The sequence below is a fragment of the Pteropus medius genome, unplaced genomic scaffold (assembly GCF_902729225.1).
Source record: "Pteropus medius unplaced genomic scaffold, Ma_sr-lr_union100, whole genome shotgun sequence".
NCBI classification, from domain to species: Eukaryota; Metazoa; Chordata; class Mammalia; order Chiroptera; family Pteropodidae; genus Pteropus; species Pteropus medius.
The window spans coordinates 19,010,553-19,022,570 of NW_024349802.1; the positions used below are offsets into that span (position 1 = coordinate 19,010,553).

Consider the following 12,018-nt stretch of genomic DNA (forward strand, 5'->3'; position numbering starts at 1 on the left):
CACCCCCCGCCCAGATCTTCTCTGTCTTCCATTTCTCTCCTCCTCTCCTTGTGGTGGGCTATCCTGACCAGACTCCCCAACCCCCTCTGCCTCATGGGTTCTGGGGCCACTGCCTAAACAGACTCATGGAGTGCCAGGGCTGGAAGGGCTGGCAGGAATCACCTAGGACAACCTCCTGCTTTTTCAGGAGGGAACTAGGGCCTGGAGGGGACAAAGGATTACTCAAGGGGCCCCAGGGCAGAGCCAGGCCCACATGTCTTAACTTTATGACCAGTGCTCTTTACTAGAGCCCTCTCTAACATTAGGCAATGCTGAGGAGGGCAAAGCAGTTCAAAGGGGTTGTATCTGTGACTAAGGCAAGGCCAGGACTCGCCTCTGTACAGACAAGAGAAGCTGCCACTGGTGGCATCATTGCTGATGATTTGGGATATGGTCTAAAAATAACCACTCTAACTCTGGCTGCACCACTAATAGGCGCATAAGAGATTAGCTTTCTAGCTGGGGGATCTGTGTCATCAGTATAGAACTGATAAGGTGGTCCATGATATTGATAATAATTACAGAAGTAACAGTAGCCAGAAGTCACAGCAACCCTTGACTTAGGTATTGTTACTGTGCTCATTTTACTAATAAGAAACAGAGGCTCAAAGAAGATAAGCCACCTGCCCAAGGCCACCGGGGTAAGAGTGGTGTAGGCGGGCCAATTCTACATTCAACTTGGTTCATACTTGTGCTACACGATCTTCTTGGTACAACATGTCTTGCTTGAATATTTATTGCATGCTTGGCGCTCCCGGCGGTATGAGAATTAGTATCTGGTCCCCATCCTCAAGCCGCTTTGGATCTTCCTGCGAGGATATGCCTTATGGATACGTGAGTGGTACAGATTCTGAGGCTGATCTCAGGGAGTCAGAGTGGCGGGAACGCTGGGTTGGAACAGGCAGAGAAGGCTTCCTGAACGATGTGGATCTTGAAGAATTTGGGTTTAAATAATATGAAAAGGGAGAAGGCAGAGAACTTGAGAAAGAGACCAGGCAGGCTCTGTTGATTTGGTTTCTGGCAAGGAGGAAAGTAACCAAGCAGAAAGTGAAATGAATAAAACCAGTGCCAGAACCATCCCCTAAGGCCTTACATCGGAAACAGTGTCAGGGGCTCAGTGGTTCTCCTCTCCAGGCCATCAGTGTTGAGTGGGCCTTGACAAATTTCGCATGTGGGAACTTGAGAGCCTGTAGGGGACCAGGTCCTGTTGGAACAATTATAACTAAGCTGGGAAGAGAGATAGTACTATCCAGTATTACTGAGCAGACGTTGGGCAAAATATATTACATCCATTATCTCATTTAATCTTCATTTAATATACATACTTAGGTAGCCTGTTAGTTTCCCTAAATTATAGCAACATAGTAAATATAACATTTATAATAAATTATAATAAATAATGAATTACCACAAACTTGGTGACTTAAAACACATATATTACTTTAGTTCTGGAGGTCAGAAGTCCTAAAAGCAAGGTGTTGACAGGGCTGTGATTCTTCTGGAGGCCTGAGGGAAAAATCTGTTTTCTTTACCTTTTTCAGCTTCCAGAGGCCACCTGCATGCCTTGGCTCATGGCCCATCCTCCATCTTCTAAGCATGAAACTACAATCTCTGCTTCTGTATCACATTACCTTGTTCACTTTGACCCTCTTAACTCCCTTTATACTCTTCTGATTGCATTGGGCCCATCCGGATAATCTAGGATAATCTTCCCATCTCAGAATTCTTAATCTGCGAAGTCCCCTTTGCCATGTATGGTAGCATATTTACACTCAGTTATAGGGATCAGGACATGGATATCTTTGGGAGGCCATGTTTTTGTCTACCATAGCTGGGTACAATTACCATTCCCATTTTAAAAATGATGATACACATGTTCACAGAACTAAATAACTTGCTCGAAGTCCCATAGTCATGAAGCCAGAACCCACAGAAGTAGCTCAAATCCAGACCGCTGCCCCCACTCTCCATTGCTTCCTTGTCCATGCCTCTGCTTATGCCATACTCTAGATGAGCCTGCATCCTTCTGCCATCTGCCCCAACCCCACCCATCCTTCAAGCTCAGGCTGAATCTCTCCTATTCCTTCAAAGCTTGGAGCTATTAGGGTCTTTAGGCCAAAGCCTTTCTTGTATGGCTGGGAGAATTGAGGATCATAGAGCCCAAGGTCAGTGTGGACAGCCAGGACTAGAGCCCTGGTCTCCCAACTCCAGGCCCAGAATGAAGCCAGTTCTGGCTGCCCCGAACCTCTGGGGGAAGGGACTAGACAGGTTGATCCCTTTGGGCTGAGATTATGTATCAAAACTCTGAAATGCACCCCTTGTGTACCTGGCTTAGAGTCAAGGCTGCCAAGCTAAGAAGGCCTGGGCGCATGGAGACTGACTCAGCCTGTCCTCTTGTTACTGTATCTTTCCGCAGACAGGCCCTCCCATTGGCTGAGGATCACAAAGACCTCATTGTCATCTGGCCTTTTGTCCCCTGGGCAGAGTGGCCGCTGACCAGGACAAGGCCAGCCAGAGAAGAGGATGAAATTTCACTTCGGCACCCCTCCCCACTCACATCACTCCCACTGAGCAACTGAGCAGCTTCAGATCTTTCCCTCAGCAATTTACGGTTCACAAAGGACTTTTATACCCGTAATCTTATTGGGTAGCACAGTTGGTCTATAAGGTGGAGAAGTCAGGATTCACTAAGCACATTTTGGGCTTGAGTAGACAGAGGGTCCCTCAGGGATTTGTCTAAGGTCACCCAGCTGGCCCATGTGGAGCCGAAATGAAAACTCCAAACTCAGCATTTGGTCCAAGACTCTTCCCACTATTTTAGCTGCCTCCATCCGGGTTCCAGTGAGAGTTTGCCTTCTCCTCACAGAAAACCCCTCTTCATTGAGGTGACAAATGGTTTACAACGTGTTGGCTACACTTTCTCATATTGACACAAACACACCCAAAGGGAAGCGTTAATTTGAGTTCTAAATTGGGTTGGGCCCTCAGCAGGACCTCGGGCCCTGCCTGAAGTCTGTCTTTGAGTGGCTCACCTCTCCTCCCCACCTCTATTTCAGGGTTCGTAAAATGAGCAAGATTATAATACTTGGCCCTCCTGAGTACAAAGTCAGTGTAAGACTCAAACGAGTATGGGGTTTTTTGTTTGTTTGTTTGTTTGCAGCTTTATTTAGATGTAACTGACACCACATTGTATGAGTTTCAGGTGCAGACATGATGATCGGATACACGCATATATATTAGAAAATGATTACCACAAGTTAGTTAACACCTTCATTACCTCACATAATTATGTTTGTGTGTGTGTGTGTGTGTGTGTGTGTGTGTGTGTGTGTGTGTGTGTGTGGTGAGAATATTTAAAATCCACTCTCTTAGCAACTTTCAAATATATAAGATAATATGGTTAACTATAATCAAGCTGTGCATTAGATCCCCAAAACATACTCATCTTATACCTGGAAGTTTGTACTCTTTGACCAATGACCACCATTTCCCCATTTCCTCCACCCTCCTGCCCCTGGCAACCACTAATCTACTTTCTATTTCTGTGAATTTCGCTTTTTTTAGATTCTACCCATTAGTGATATACAGAATTTGTCTTTCTCTGTCTGATGTATTTCATTTAGCATAATCACCATGTCACAAATGGCAAGATTTTCTTTTTACTTATGACTGAATAATATTCCACTATATATATCACATTTTTTTATCCATTCATACACGGATAGACATCGCCATTGCTTCGACCTTTGACTATTTTGAATAATACTGCAATGAACACGAAAGTACAGATATCTCTTCGAGATAGTAATTTCATTTCCTTCAGATATATATCCCCAGAACTGGGATTGTTAGATCATACTGTGGTTCTATTTTCTTTTTAGTTAGTTTTTTTTAAAAAATTTGTTTCAAGTATACACTATATTGCTTAGACATTTATATAGTTTATAAAATCATCTCCCTAATTGAGCATGGGTTTTAAAGAGATGGTAAACACAAGAGCAAAGTTAAAGGGCTCAGCTTTGGAGTCAGATCTCTGGGTTTGGGTCCCTCAGGGAGTTTTTTAACTCTGGAAATCATAATGCATCTTATTTAACCTCCACCCTCAGTTTCCTCAAGTGTAGAGGGTAACCTCCCACTTCAGGTTCTTGAGATTAAACGAGATCACATATTTAATGCATTCAGCTCACTGTTGCATAGTGTGATATAAGCTATCAATAAATGTTAGCTACCTTATCATTAGATTGTTGAATCATTCAACATTTTTCAAAGTGTGTTCCACCAAATATTAGTCCTCAGAGTAAAAGGGGAACCCTGGGTTCAAGTGGGTTTGGGTAATGTGGCATTGGTCACCCTCTTCATGATATGCTGGAGGCACATGAGAGCATTAAAGGCTCTGAAAAGTCTCTCAGAAAAGAAACCTGTTTGGCTCCATTTAACCATTACAGAGCTCTTTTTCACGAAACTTCTGAATGTGTCCCACGGAACTTGTGTTCCATGGAAAACTCTTTGGGAAGGTGAAGTGACTTGTCCTGGCTTACCTGGGCAGTTAATGGCAGAGCTGGGACTTGACTCAAGCAAATGAATTCTTTGGCCTATTAAAGCATACTGAGAAAATACCTTCTCTTTTGCTGTTGATGTGGACAAGGACTCTCTAAATGTTAAAGATTTTATTATAGGTTTCATAACCTTTAGCCTTTCTCTGGGGTTCTGTATCCCTGGCTGAGGGCGCAGGGCTCCCTCTGGCTTGAGCTCTCTCTGAGCTGCCAAGGGCAGGGTTAGAGCAGCTCGACTGTTGATTGGTTCTGTCTCCTCCCATCCCTGGCTCTATAATATTGCAGCTGCTGGTCCAGGTCCAGGGAACACTCACATGCAGGCACCAATTCTCTTCTGAAACACCACACGCCTGGATATCTTTTCTGAAGGAGGGGGAAAGCCCAATAAGCCAGCCCTACAACGTGGCAGCTCTTACATGTTCCCTGACGTGGCCCACAAACCAAACCCTCTTCAGTTTTAGCAGCCGTGGAACTAGGAATAATGATGCCGCCCCCACCCCCCACCCCCCACCCAGCAACGTGGCAGCTGGTGCTGTGACTTAGCCAAACTGGGAGGCAGCCTGGAAGCTCCTTGGTCTTTTCTGGATCCCAGGGCTGGGGTAGATGGGGTACAGAAAGGAGGTCTGGATTAGGCAGATGAGTTCCTACCCCTTCTCCAACCCAAGTCTTTTTTTCTGCACCAGGCAGGCCTCATTGACCTAAGTCTGATCTAACACTGCCCCAATATGTCACCTCTCCTCACTCCTTCTCGTAATGAGTCTTCAAGATTCTCTATGTCAGTGGTTCGCAGAATGCTTTTTTGGAGTTTTAGGAATTCCATGCAGAAGTCTTAAGGGGCAGGTCTCCAGGCCCCCCACCCACCCCTCCTTCAACCAGAGCAGAACTGATTTTATCTGTCTGACATATTGGGCTTTTGCTAAAGATTTCATTTCTTAAAAACAAACAAAAAACAAAAAAACAAAAAAAACCAACGAACCAAAAAAAAAAACCCTTAAAAATTTTTTTTAAATATACGAATTTATTTTCAGCCCACTAGCTTTACTAGTGAAATAAAAACAAGCCCTGGGAAGAGAGGGTGATTCGTTCAAGGACACAGAGTATCACAAACTTGTAAACTGTCCTGAGCACCGTGGGAAAGAGGAGGGCTCCATGAGCCAAGTGTGGGTCCTGGAGGGTGTCAAACCCACTCCCCGGCAGTGTGCTCAGCCTACGCAGGCAGCCACTGGTCCCTACTTTGTCCCCCAAGCAGAAGGCAGGGGCTCCATCCACCAGCCTGGTACATCCCTGGAGGAGAAACCAGGGTTACCAGGGAGGCAGACTCAGCATCTTCTGGTGCAGACAGGTGACAAACGTGAGCAGCTCCTCTAAGATGACACACCAAGACTAGTGGGGCACCTGAAGAGCATATGTCCCACCCTGAGCCTTTCAGATCCCTTCTCTTAAAAAAACAAAACAAAACAAAACAAAACAAAACAAAACTAAACTAAACTAAACAAAAACCCATCTGCTGGAAAAATCTCCTCTTCGGCTACCAGTTTGGTACCTTTACTGGCAGGGGCTGGATTCACCTTTCTTTAAGGGCACCGACCCTCTCTCTTCTGTATTATTCTGGAAGGAAAAGCTCCAGTGTCTAACCTCCTGGTTTGGAAAACTTTAAAGAGACCCAGCCCCTTGCTTCCTTCTCTTTCCTAATCTGTTCCTCTTTTCCTCCAGCCTCTCATTTTTCTTCTTTCCATTCTTTTTGCCTGGACCCCTCCTCTTTCTATTCTTCCCATCCTTTTGAAAAGAGCACTGGATGAGGACTCAAGAGACCGGGTTCCCTCACCCACTCTGCAAAGGACTTGGGCAAGTCATCTCCCCTCTCTGGGCCTCAGCGGCTCAGTTGTAAAATGAGGGTGTTGGGTTAGGTCATACTTTCCGAACAGCAGGTGACAAGACCGAAACGAGGGGGCTCGGGTTCCCCCTTGGACCCACAGAGGCAGCTGCTCAGCTATTTTGATAATGGTCTCTCATGTAAACAAGGGTTCTGCTGCAAATAACAAACCGCTTGAAAGTCACTAAGTCATTTAACCTAAAGGCCTTCCAGCCTTCGAATTCAGAGTTTTCTCTTCTCTTTTTCTCTGTCTTTCACTTCTCTCCCTCCCTCAGATCCCCACCTCAGATTTTGCTAGCATAGCCTTCTGATTCTTCTGGATTGCAGCCCTGACTCTTTCTCATTGTCTTTCTAGAAACCCGGCTCAGCCCTTTCACTTGCAACATGGGAGAAGAAAGCGTTTCTTTCCAGAGATCCAAGAACAGTGAGGGACACCCAAGGGCCATGACCAGTGATAGCCAGCCGCCCATCCTGGCCCCTGGTCCCAATACAGATCTCTAACTCCTCCCCTCCCCCACGAAGTGGCCTGCTTTCCAGCCCCATCCCAACTTGGGTTATTCTCCTGATTCAGACATTTTTGTGGTGTGAAATCATCTCCGCCCCAGCCAGCTGAAGCCTGGAGCTCGCTAAGCCTGCTGCAGCTGGCCGGCCCTCCCTTCCTTTGCCACGTCCCACACCCTCAGCTCCTCTCCTCCAAGTGTTCAGAATTTCCATTTGAATTCCTTCCAATCCTAGAAAAAAATGCAGAGTGGCAAGGCCATGTCAGATTTGGCTCTGTCCTTTCCCCGACTTCTCCGTGCAGGTCCTGGCACATGGTTGACGTCTAAGTAAAGGTACTAAGATGCGTTTATGAGATCAAAATGGAAGGACAGAGTCAAAAGAATAAAGAGAGACAGACTCAGAGGGAGAGAGAGACACACTGCGGAGTCCGACATGATCGAGAGGCACCGGGGAGGAGAGAGCGAGGGGAAGAAACAAATGTGGAGAAAACTCACCCAAATCTCAGCGATAAGACAAAAGAGTGACCGCTTGTCCTCTGATGTCAGACTGGAGCATGGCCTAACGAGTCCAGCCAAGGGTCATCTTCCTCCCTCGGGGACTTGCTATTTAGTGCTGATGACGGCTCTGACTCTGAAGTCACATAGTAACTCATAGATTTCTGTCCAGTTAGAGAAGAAACCCATAGGTTACCGTTTTAATGGCGTGTAGGACATTAGTTGGTTTTGTGTTTAACCTAGCAGTCTTTTCTCTGCGTTCTCTCGGTGCCTATATATACATGCTCTCTCTCTGAATTTTCTTGGAATCGGGTTCACCATTCTGCTCATTTCCTCACAGGGTAAATAAATCATTGACATGCACTCATTTTTTATTGATATGAGTCATGTTTTTAACTCTTAAAAACCTGTATGTTGACAAGAGAGGCAGAAATAGAATGAGACAGAGATGAAATTAGAGTGAGTGCATGAGAGGCAGACACAGAGAGAGGAAGTTCGAGGCAATGAGGCAGGAGAAAGAGACACAGAAAAAGATTAAGGCAGAGGGACGGAGACCCAGTCGAACCCATACAAGGAAGGGAGAGAGGAGAGAGGGAGAGACTCAAAGTAGAGACCAGGGTAAGCCATGCATACACAAGCCTATAAATAGTGATAGCCTCTGGAGAGGGAATGGCTCAGAGCGGAAAACAGAGGTGAGGGGGACCTTTATATCTATTTCTTTATACTTCTGAATTGAATTTCTTATGAGCATCTAATCACCAGTTACTCTACGCTATTAAAATAGAAAATGAGATAGAGAGAGTAAGGCAAAGAGAGACGATCAGAGAAGAAACCACCAGAGAAAGATGACATCGAGAGTAGAAAAAGAAGAGTAAGCAAGATTCTGATGGAAGGTCCATGGGGGAAGGGACCAAGAATGGTTCACATCAGAAAAAGAGGAAGGAGAGAAGAGGCTAACACTGAAGAGATAGATGGGGGAGAAAACAGAGCAGGAACAAACAGAGCCAGGGGCAGAAGGAGGGGGAACAAGAGCACAGATGGACCTTCTCCCCCCTCCAAAACCTGAGCACCCAGGTCTGAAGGCCGATGTCTTTCAGAGATGTGGAGTCAAGGACATGGAGGACAGGAGAGCCACTGATAAGAAATTTGGGAACTGGAGATGCCAGGTATTCAGAGGTGGAACCAGCTCTGTGACCTGCCAGGCCTACAGGCAACCGCCTCTCTACCTTAGCTTCATAATGGGAAGGGAGCCGACTGCTTGTTAAATTGAACCCAGTTTAAGAAACAAAGTAACTCAGGCCCAGGCAGAGGAAGAGACTTGTTCGAGGTCACATGATTAATTTGGATATCAGAATGAGGAACTAAGTCTGTGAGTCCCTCCTAGATAGCCTTTCCACTCCTGCCTCACTACTGTCCACTTTCCACATAGCGTGAGACTGATTCTTTTAAATGCAAATCACATCATGTCCCTGCCCTGCTTCAAATCCCTACAGAATTCTATTCTCCAGTATCTATTTTCTAGCTAATGAGATGTGTGAAGCTTCTGAGAAGGATCTTTTCAGGAATTTGACTCAGCTAGGAGGTCCATCTCTTTTGCTCTTCCTCTCTTCCTTCTTTCCATTGCGTGGAAAATAGACATAATGGCAGCAGCGTTGCAGCCATTATGGACCACAAAGTGACCTTAAGGATGGAACAGAAAGATAGAAAGAGCATGGTGTCTAATGACCAAGGAACTGCCATATCAGCCCTGGAATTTTACCTGAGAGAGAAATAATTTTTATCTTGTTGAAGCCACTGTTATTTGGGGACTTTCTATTATATGCAGCCAAAATTAGTTCTAATTGATTCACTCTTAATGCTTCCTATTCCATTAGAATCCAAATTCTTTCTCTTGACCCTCAAGACCTTATGTGTTCTGGCCCCAGCTATCAGCCTTCGGCTCTCATCTCTCTCTCTCTCTTCTCTTCTCTTCTCTCTCTCTCTCTCCATACTCTTTACCAACACTGGCCTTCTCTCTATCAAGCATGATCATTGTTCTCCTACCCTAGGGACCCGGCACTTGCCATTCTCCTGCCTGGAATGCTCTAACCCCAGGTCTTCAAAGAAAAGCTACCCGCTATCCATCTGATTTCAGCTCAACTAATTCCTAAAAGAAAGCTTTAGTACCCTCTTAATCTCAGAAACAATCACTAACTCCCATCCCTCAATCTCCTGTTACTCTGCCATACATCCTGGGGTATTTTCTGTACAGCACTTATCGCAAGATAAAATTATCTTGTGTGTTTATTTCAGGGTGTGTTCTCTGTCTCCCTCTCCCCAGAATCTAAGTGCCTCATGAGCAGGCCCTTATCTGTCTTGGTCACCGATACAGCCCTTGTGTGTCACACAAGGCCTGCATTTGTTTAACAGCGACAATTTCCCCATTATCAAGAACCCACTATATGAATTTTATGTCTTATTACAATTTTAAAAAAATCAGTCAGTACAAAGATTAGAAAGTTTAAGGAATGGTGCTACAATTATTTTTAAGAAATTTACTCTAATGAATGTTAGAGTTAATTGGAATTTGAGTTGATGTTTAACTACTGGCAAGATCATGCAATGTAATCTTTCCTTAGGTTTATACATCTGTTTTTTTGAATGTGCTTCTCTCCCCTCCCCCATCACATTAAAAATTATTGCACAGAAAAATGAATTATACACATGAGAGGCATGTGCTGTGGGCAATAAAGGCATATATCATACACGAATTGTGCCCATGGGTGACTGGTGACTTTCCTGGTGAAAAAAGGCAGGTGCACACATAGTAAAAGATACTGCAGAGAAGATCCCACCAAAATCTTGAGAAAAGTATGCTAAATGAAAGAAGCAGTCACAAAAGATCATATAGTACATGATGCCATTTAAATGAAATATCTAGAACAGGCAAATCTATAGATCCAGAAAGTAGGCTCATGCTTGTCCAGCAACGCGTGGGATGGGGGTTGGTCCCAGGGGGACTGGGGAATTACTACTAATGGGTATGGGGTTACTTTCTAGGGGGATGAAAATATTCTAAAATTGATTACGGTGTTGGTTGCACAACTCTATGGAGATACTAAACACCACTGAACTGTACCCCATAACAAAGTGCCACAGACTGGATGGCTTAAACAACAGAAATTTGTTTTCTCACAATTCCGGAGGCTAGATGTCTGAGGTCAAGTGATCAGGATCGGTTTCTTCTGAGGCCTCTCTTCTTGGCTTGTAAAGAGCTGCCTTCTTCCTGTGTCTTGTCTTCACAGGGTCTTTCTCCTGTGAGTGTCTCTGTCTAAATTCCTCTTCTTATAAGGACACCACTCATATGGCATCAGGGCCCACCCTAATGACCTCACTTTAACTTAATTACATTCTTTAAAGACCCTATCTCCAAATAAAATCTCATTCTTAGGATCACAACATATGAATTGTGGGGGACATAACTCGGCCTGATGCAGGACAGGGCAAATTCCCCCGAGTGGGGGGAGACCAAGCCCTACACTGAGAGAGAAGAGGGTTCTTGGCAGAGGGTATAGAAAGAATTCAAACACACGCCAAAATTAGAGTCAAAAGGAAAGCTTTTTAAAGAAGAGGAAAAACACAAACTAGAGAAAGCAAAGACAAAAAGCCAAGATAAGAAAAAAATCCCAGGAGTGTCCAGGATCCAGTTTATACATCATTCATTAGTTCCTGTGCGTTACAGTTTAAAGACCTTGTTAACCTGTTTCCTTTGATATGGACATAAAGTGAGGAAGGACAAGAGTTTGTCGCTTGAAAAGGTAAGAATGTGTAGTGTGAAAGGCCTGCTGGCGGTTCCCAGCTTTTAATCCATGGGTTCCCCCATGGTTTTAGCCATAGGGAATGAATGATTTTATTTTGTGTAGGGAGCCGCTAAAAGACTTTGTTTTTCCTCTTTGCCCTTCACAATGTGGGGAAATGGGTTGCTAGCAATCCTGGCAGAAGTCTTCCTTTGGCCTGGCTACAGGGCTGATCAGCATAGTGCAGTCTCTGAGTGCGGCTTGATTTAACATTTTAGTTCTCTTGCCTCCTCCCTACATTAAGCCCATTATATATGGTGTGTGAATTATTATATGTTAAGAAAGAGAAAGAGAAGGAGGAGAAGGAAAAGAAGAAAGGGAGGAGGAAGAAGAAAAGGAAGAAGGAAAAAAAAGAAAAGGAAGAAGAAGAAAAGAGAAAAGGAAGGGAGGGAGGGAGAAAGAGTGGAAAGAAATTGATTCACCTAGAGCAGAAGCAAAGCATGCCGGGAGATTCAGGAGGGGGAACTTGCTATTGCAGGGATCTAGGGAATGACAGTGGGGATGGAAATGTAGGGACAAATTTGAGAGCTACCTCCAGGGTAGTATGAAGAATCTCTTGAATGCAAATCTGATTAAGTTACTTCATTGTTAAACTCTTCATTCTCCACAGGATACTCTATGAGCTCCTTAAGGTGGTTTAGGAGTTCCTGCATAGCCTGGCCCCTCACTACCCCTCCAGCCTCCCCCTCTCCCCACCAACACATTCTAATAAACGGATCTCT

General features: G+C 44.8%; 1 protein-coding gene and 2 long non-coding RNA genes across 6 annotated transcripts in view; 2 read left to right on the forward strand and 1 right to left on the reverse strand.

Annotated features, from left to right (window-relative positions):
• The window catches only part of SLC36A1 (solute carrier family 36 member 1), a 265,469-nt gene that overhangs the window by 206,572 nt on the left and 46,879 nt on the right, over positions 1 to 12,018 (forward strand). The gene's annotated exons all lie outside the window — the stretch shown is intronic.
• On the forward strand, positions 21 to 7,823 carry LOC120581598 (uncharacterized). Its single transcript, XR_005647344.1, has 2 exons — positions 21 to 873; positions 6,821 to 7,823. It is a non-coding gene; the product is annotated as an uncharacterized LOC120581598 (long non-coding RNA).
• LOC120581595 (uncharacterized) lies at positions 735 to 7,599 on the reverse strand. The gene is made up of 3 exons (XR_005647342.1): positions 7,461 to 7,599; positions 1,133 to 1,243; positions 735 to 926 (listed from the first exon to the last, which is right to left on the reverse strand). It is a non-coding gene; the product is annotated as an uncharacterized LOC120581595 (long non-coding RNA).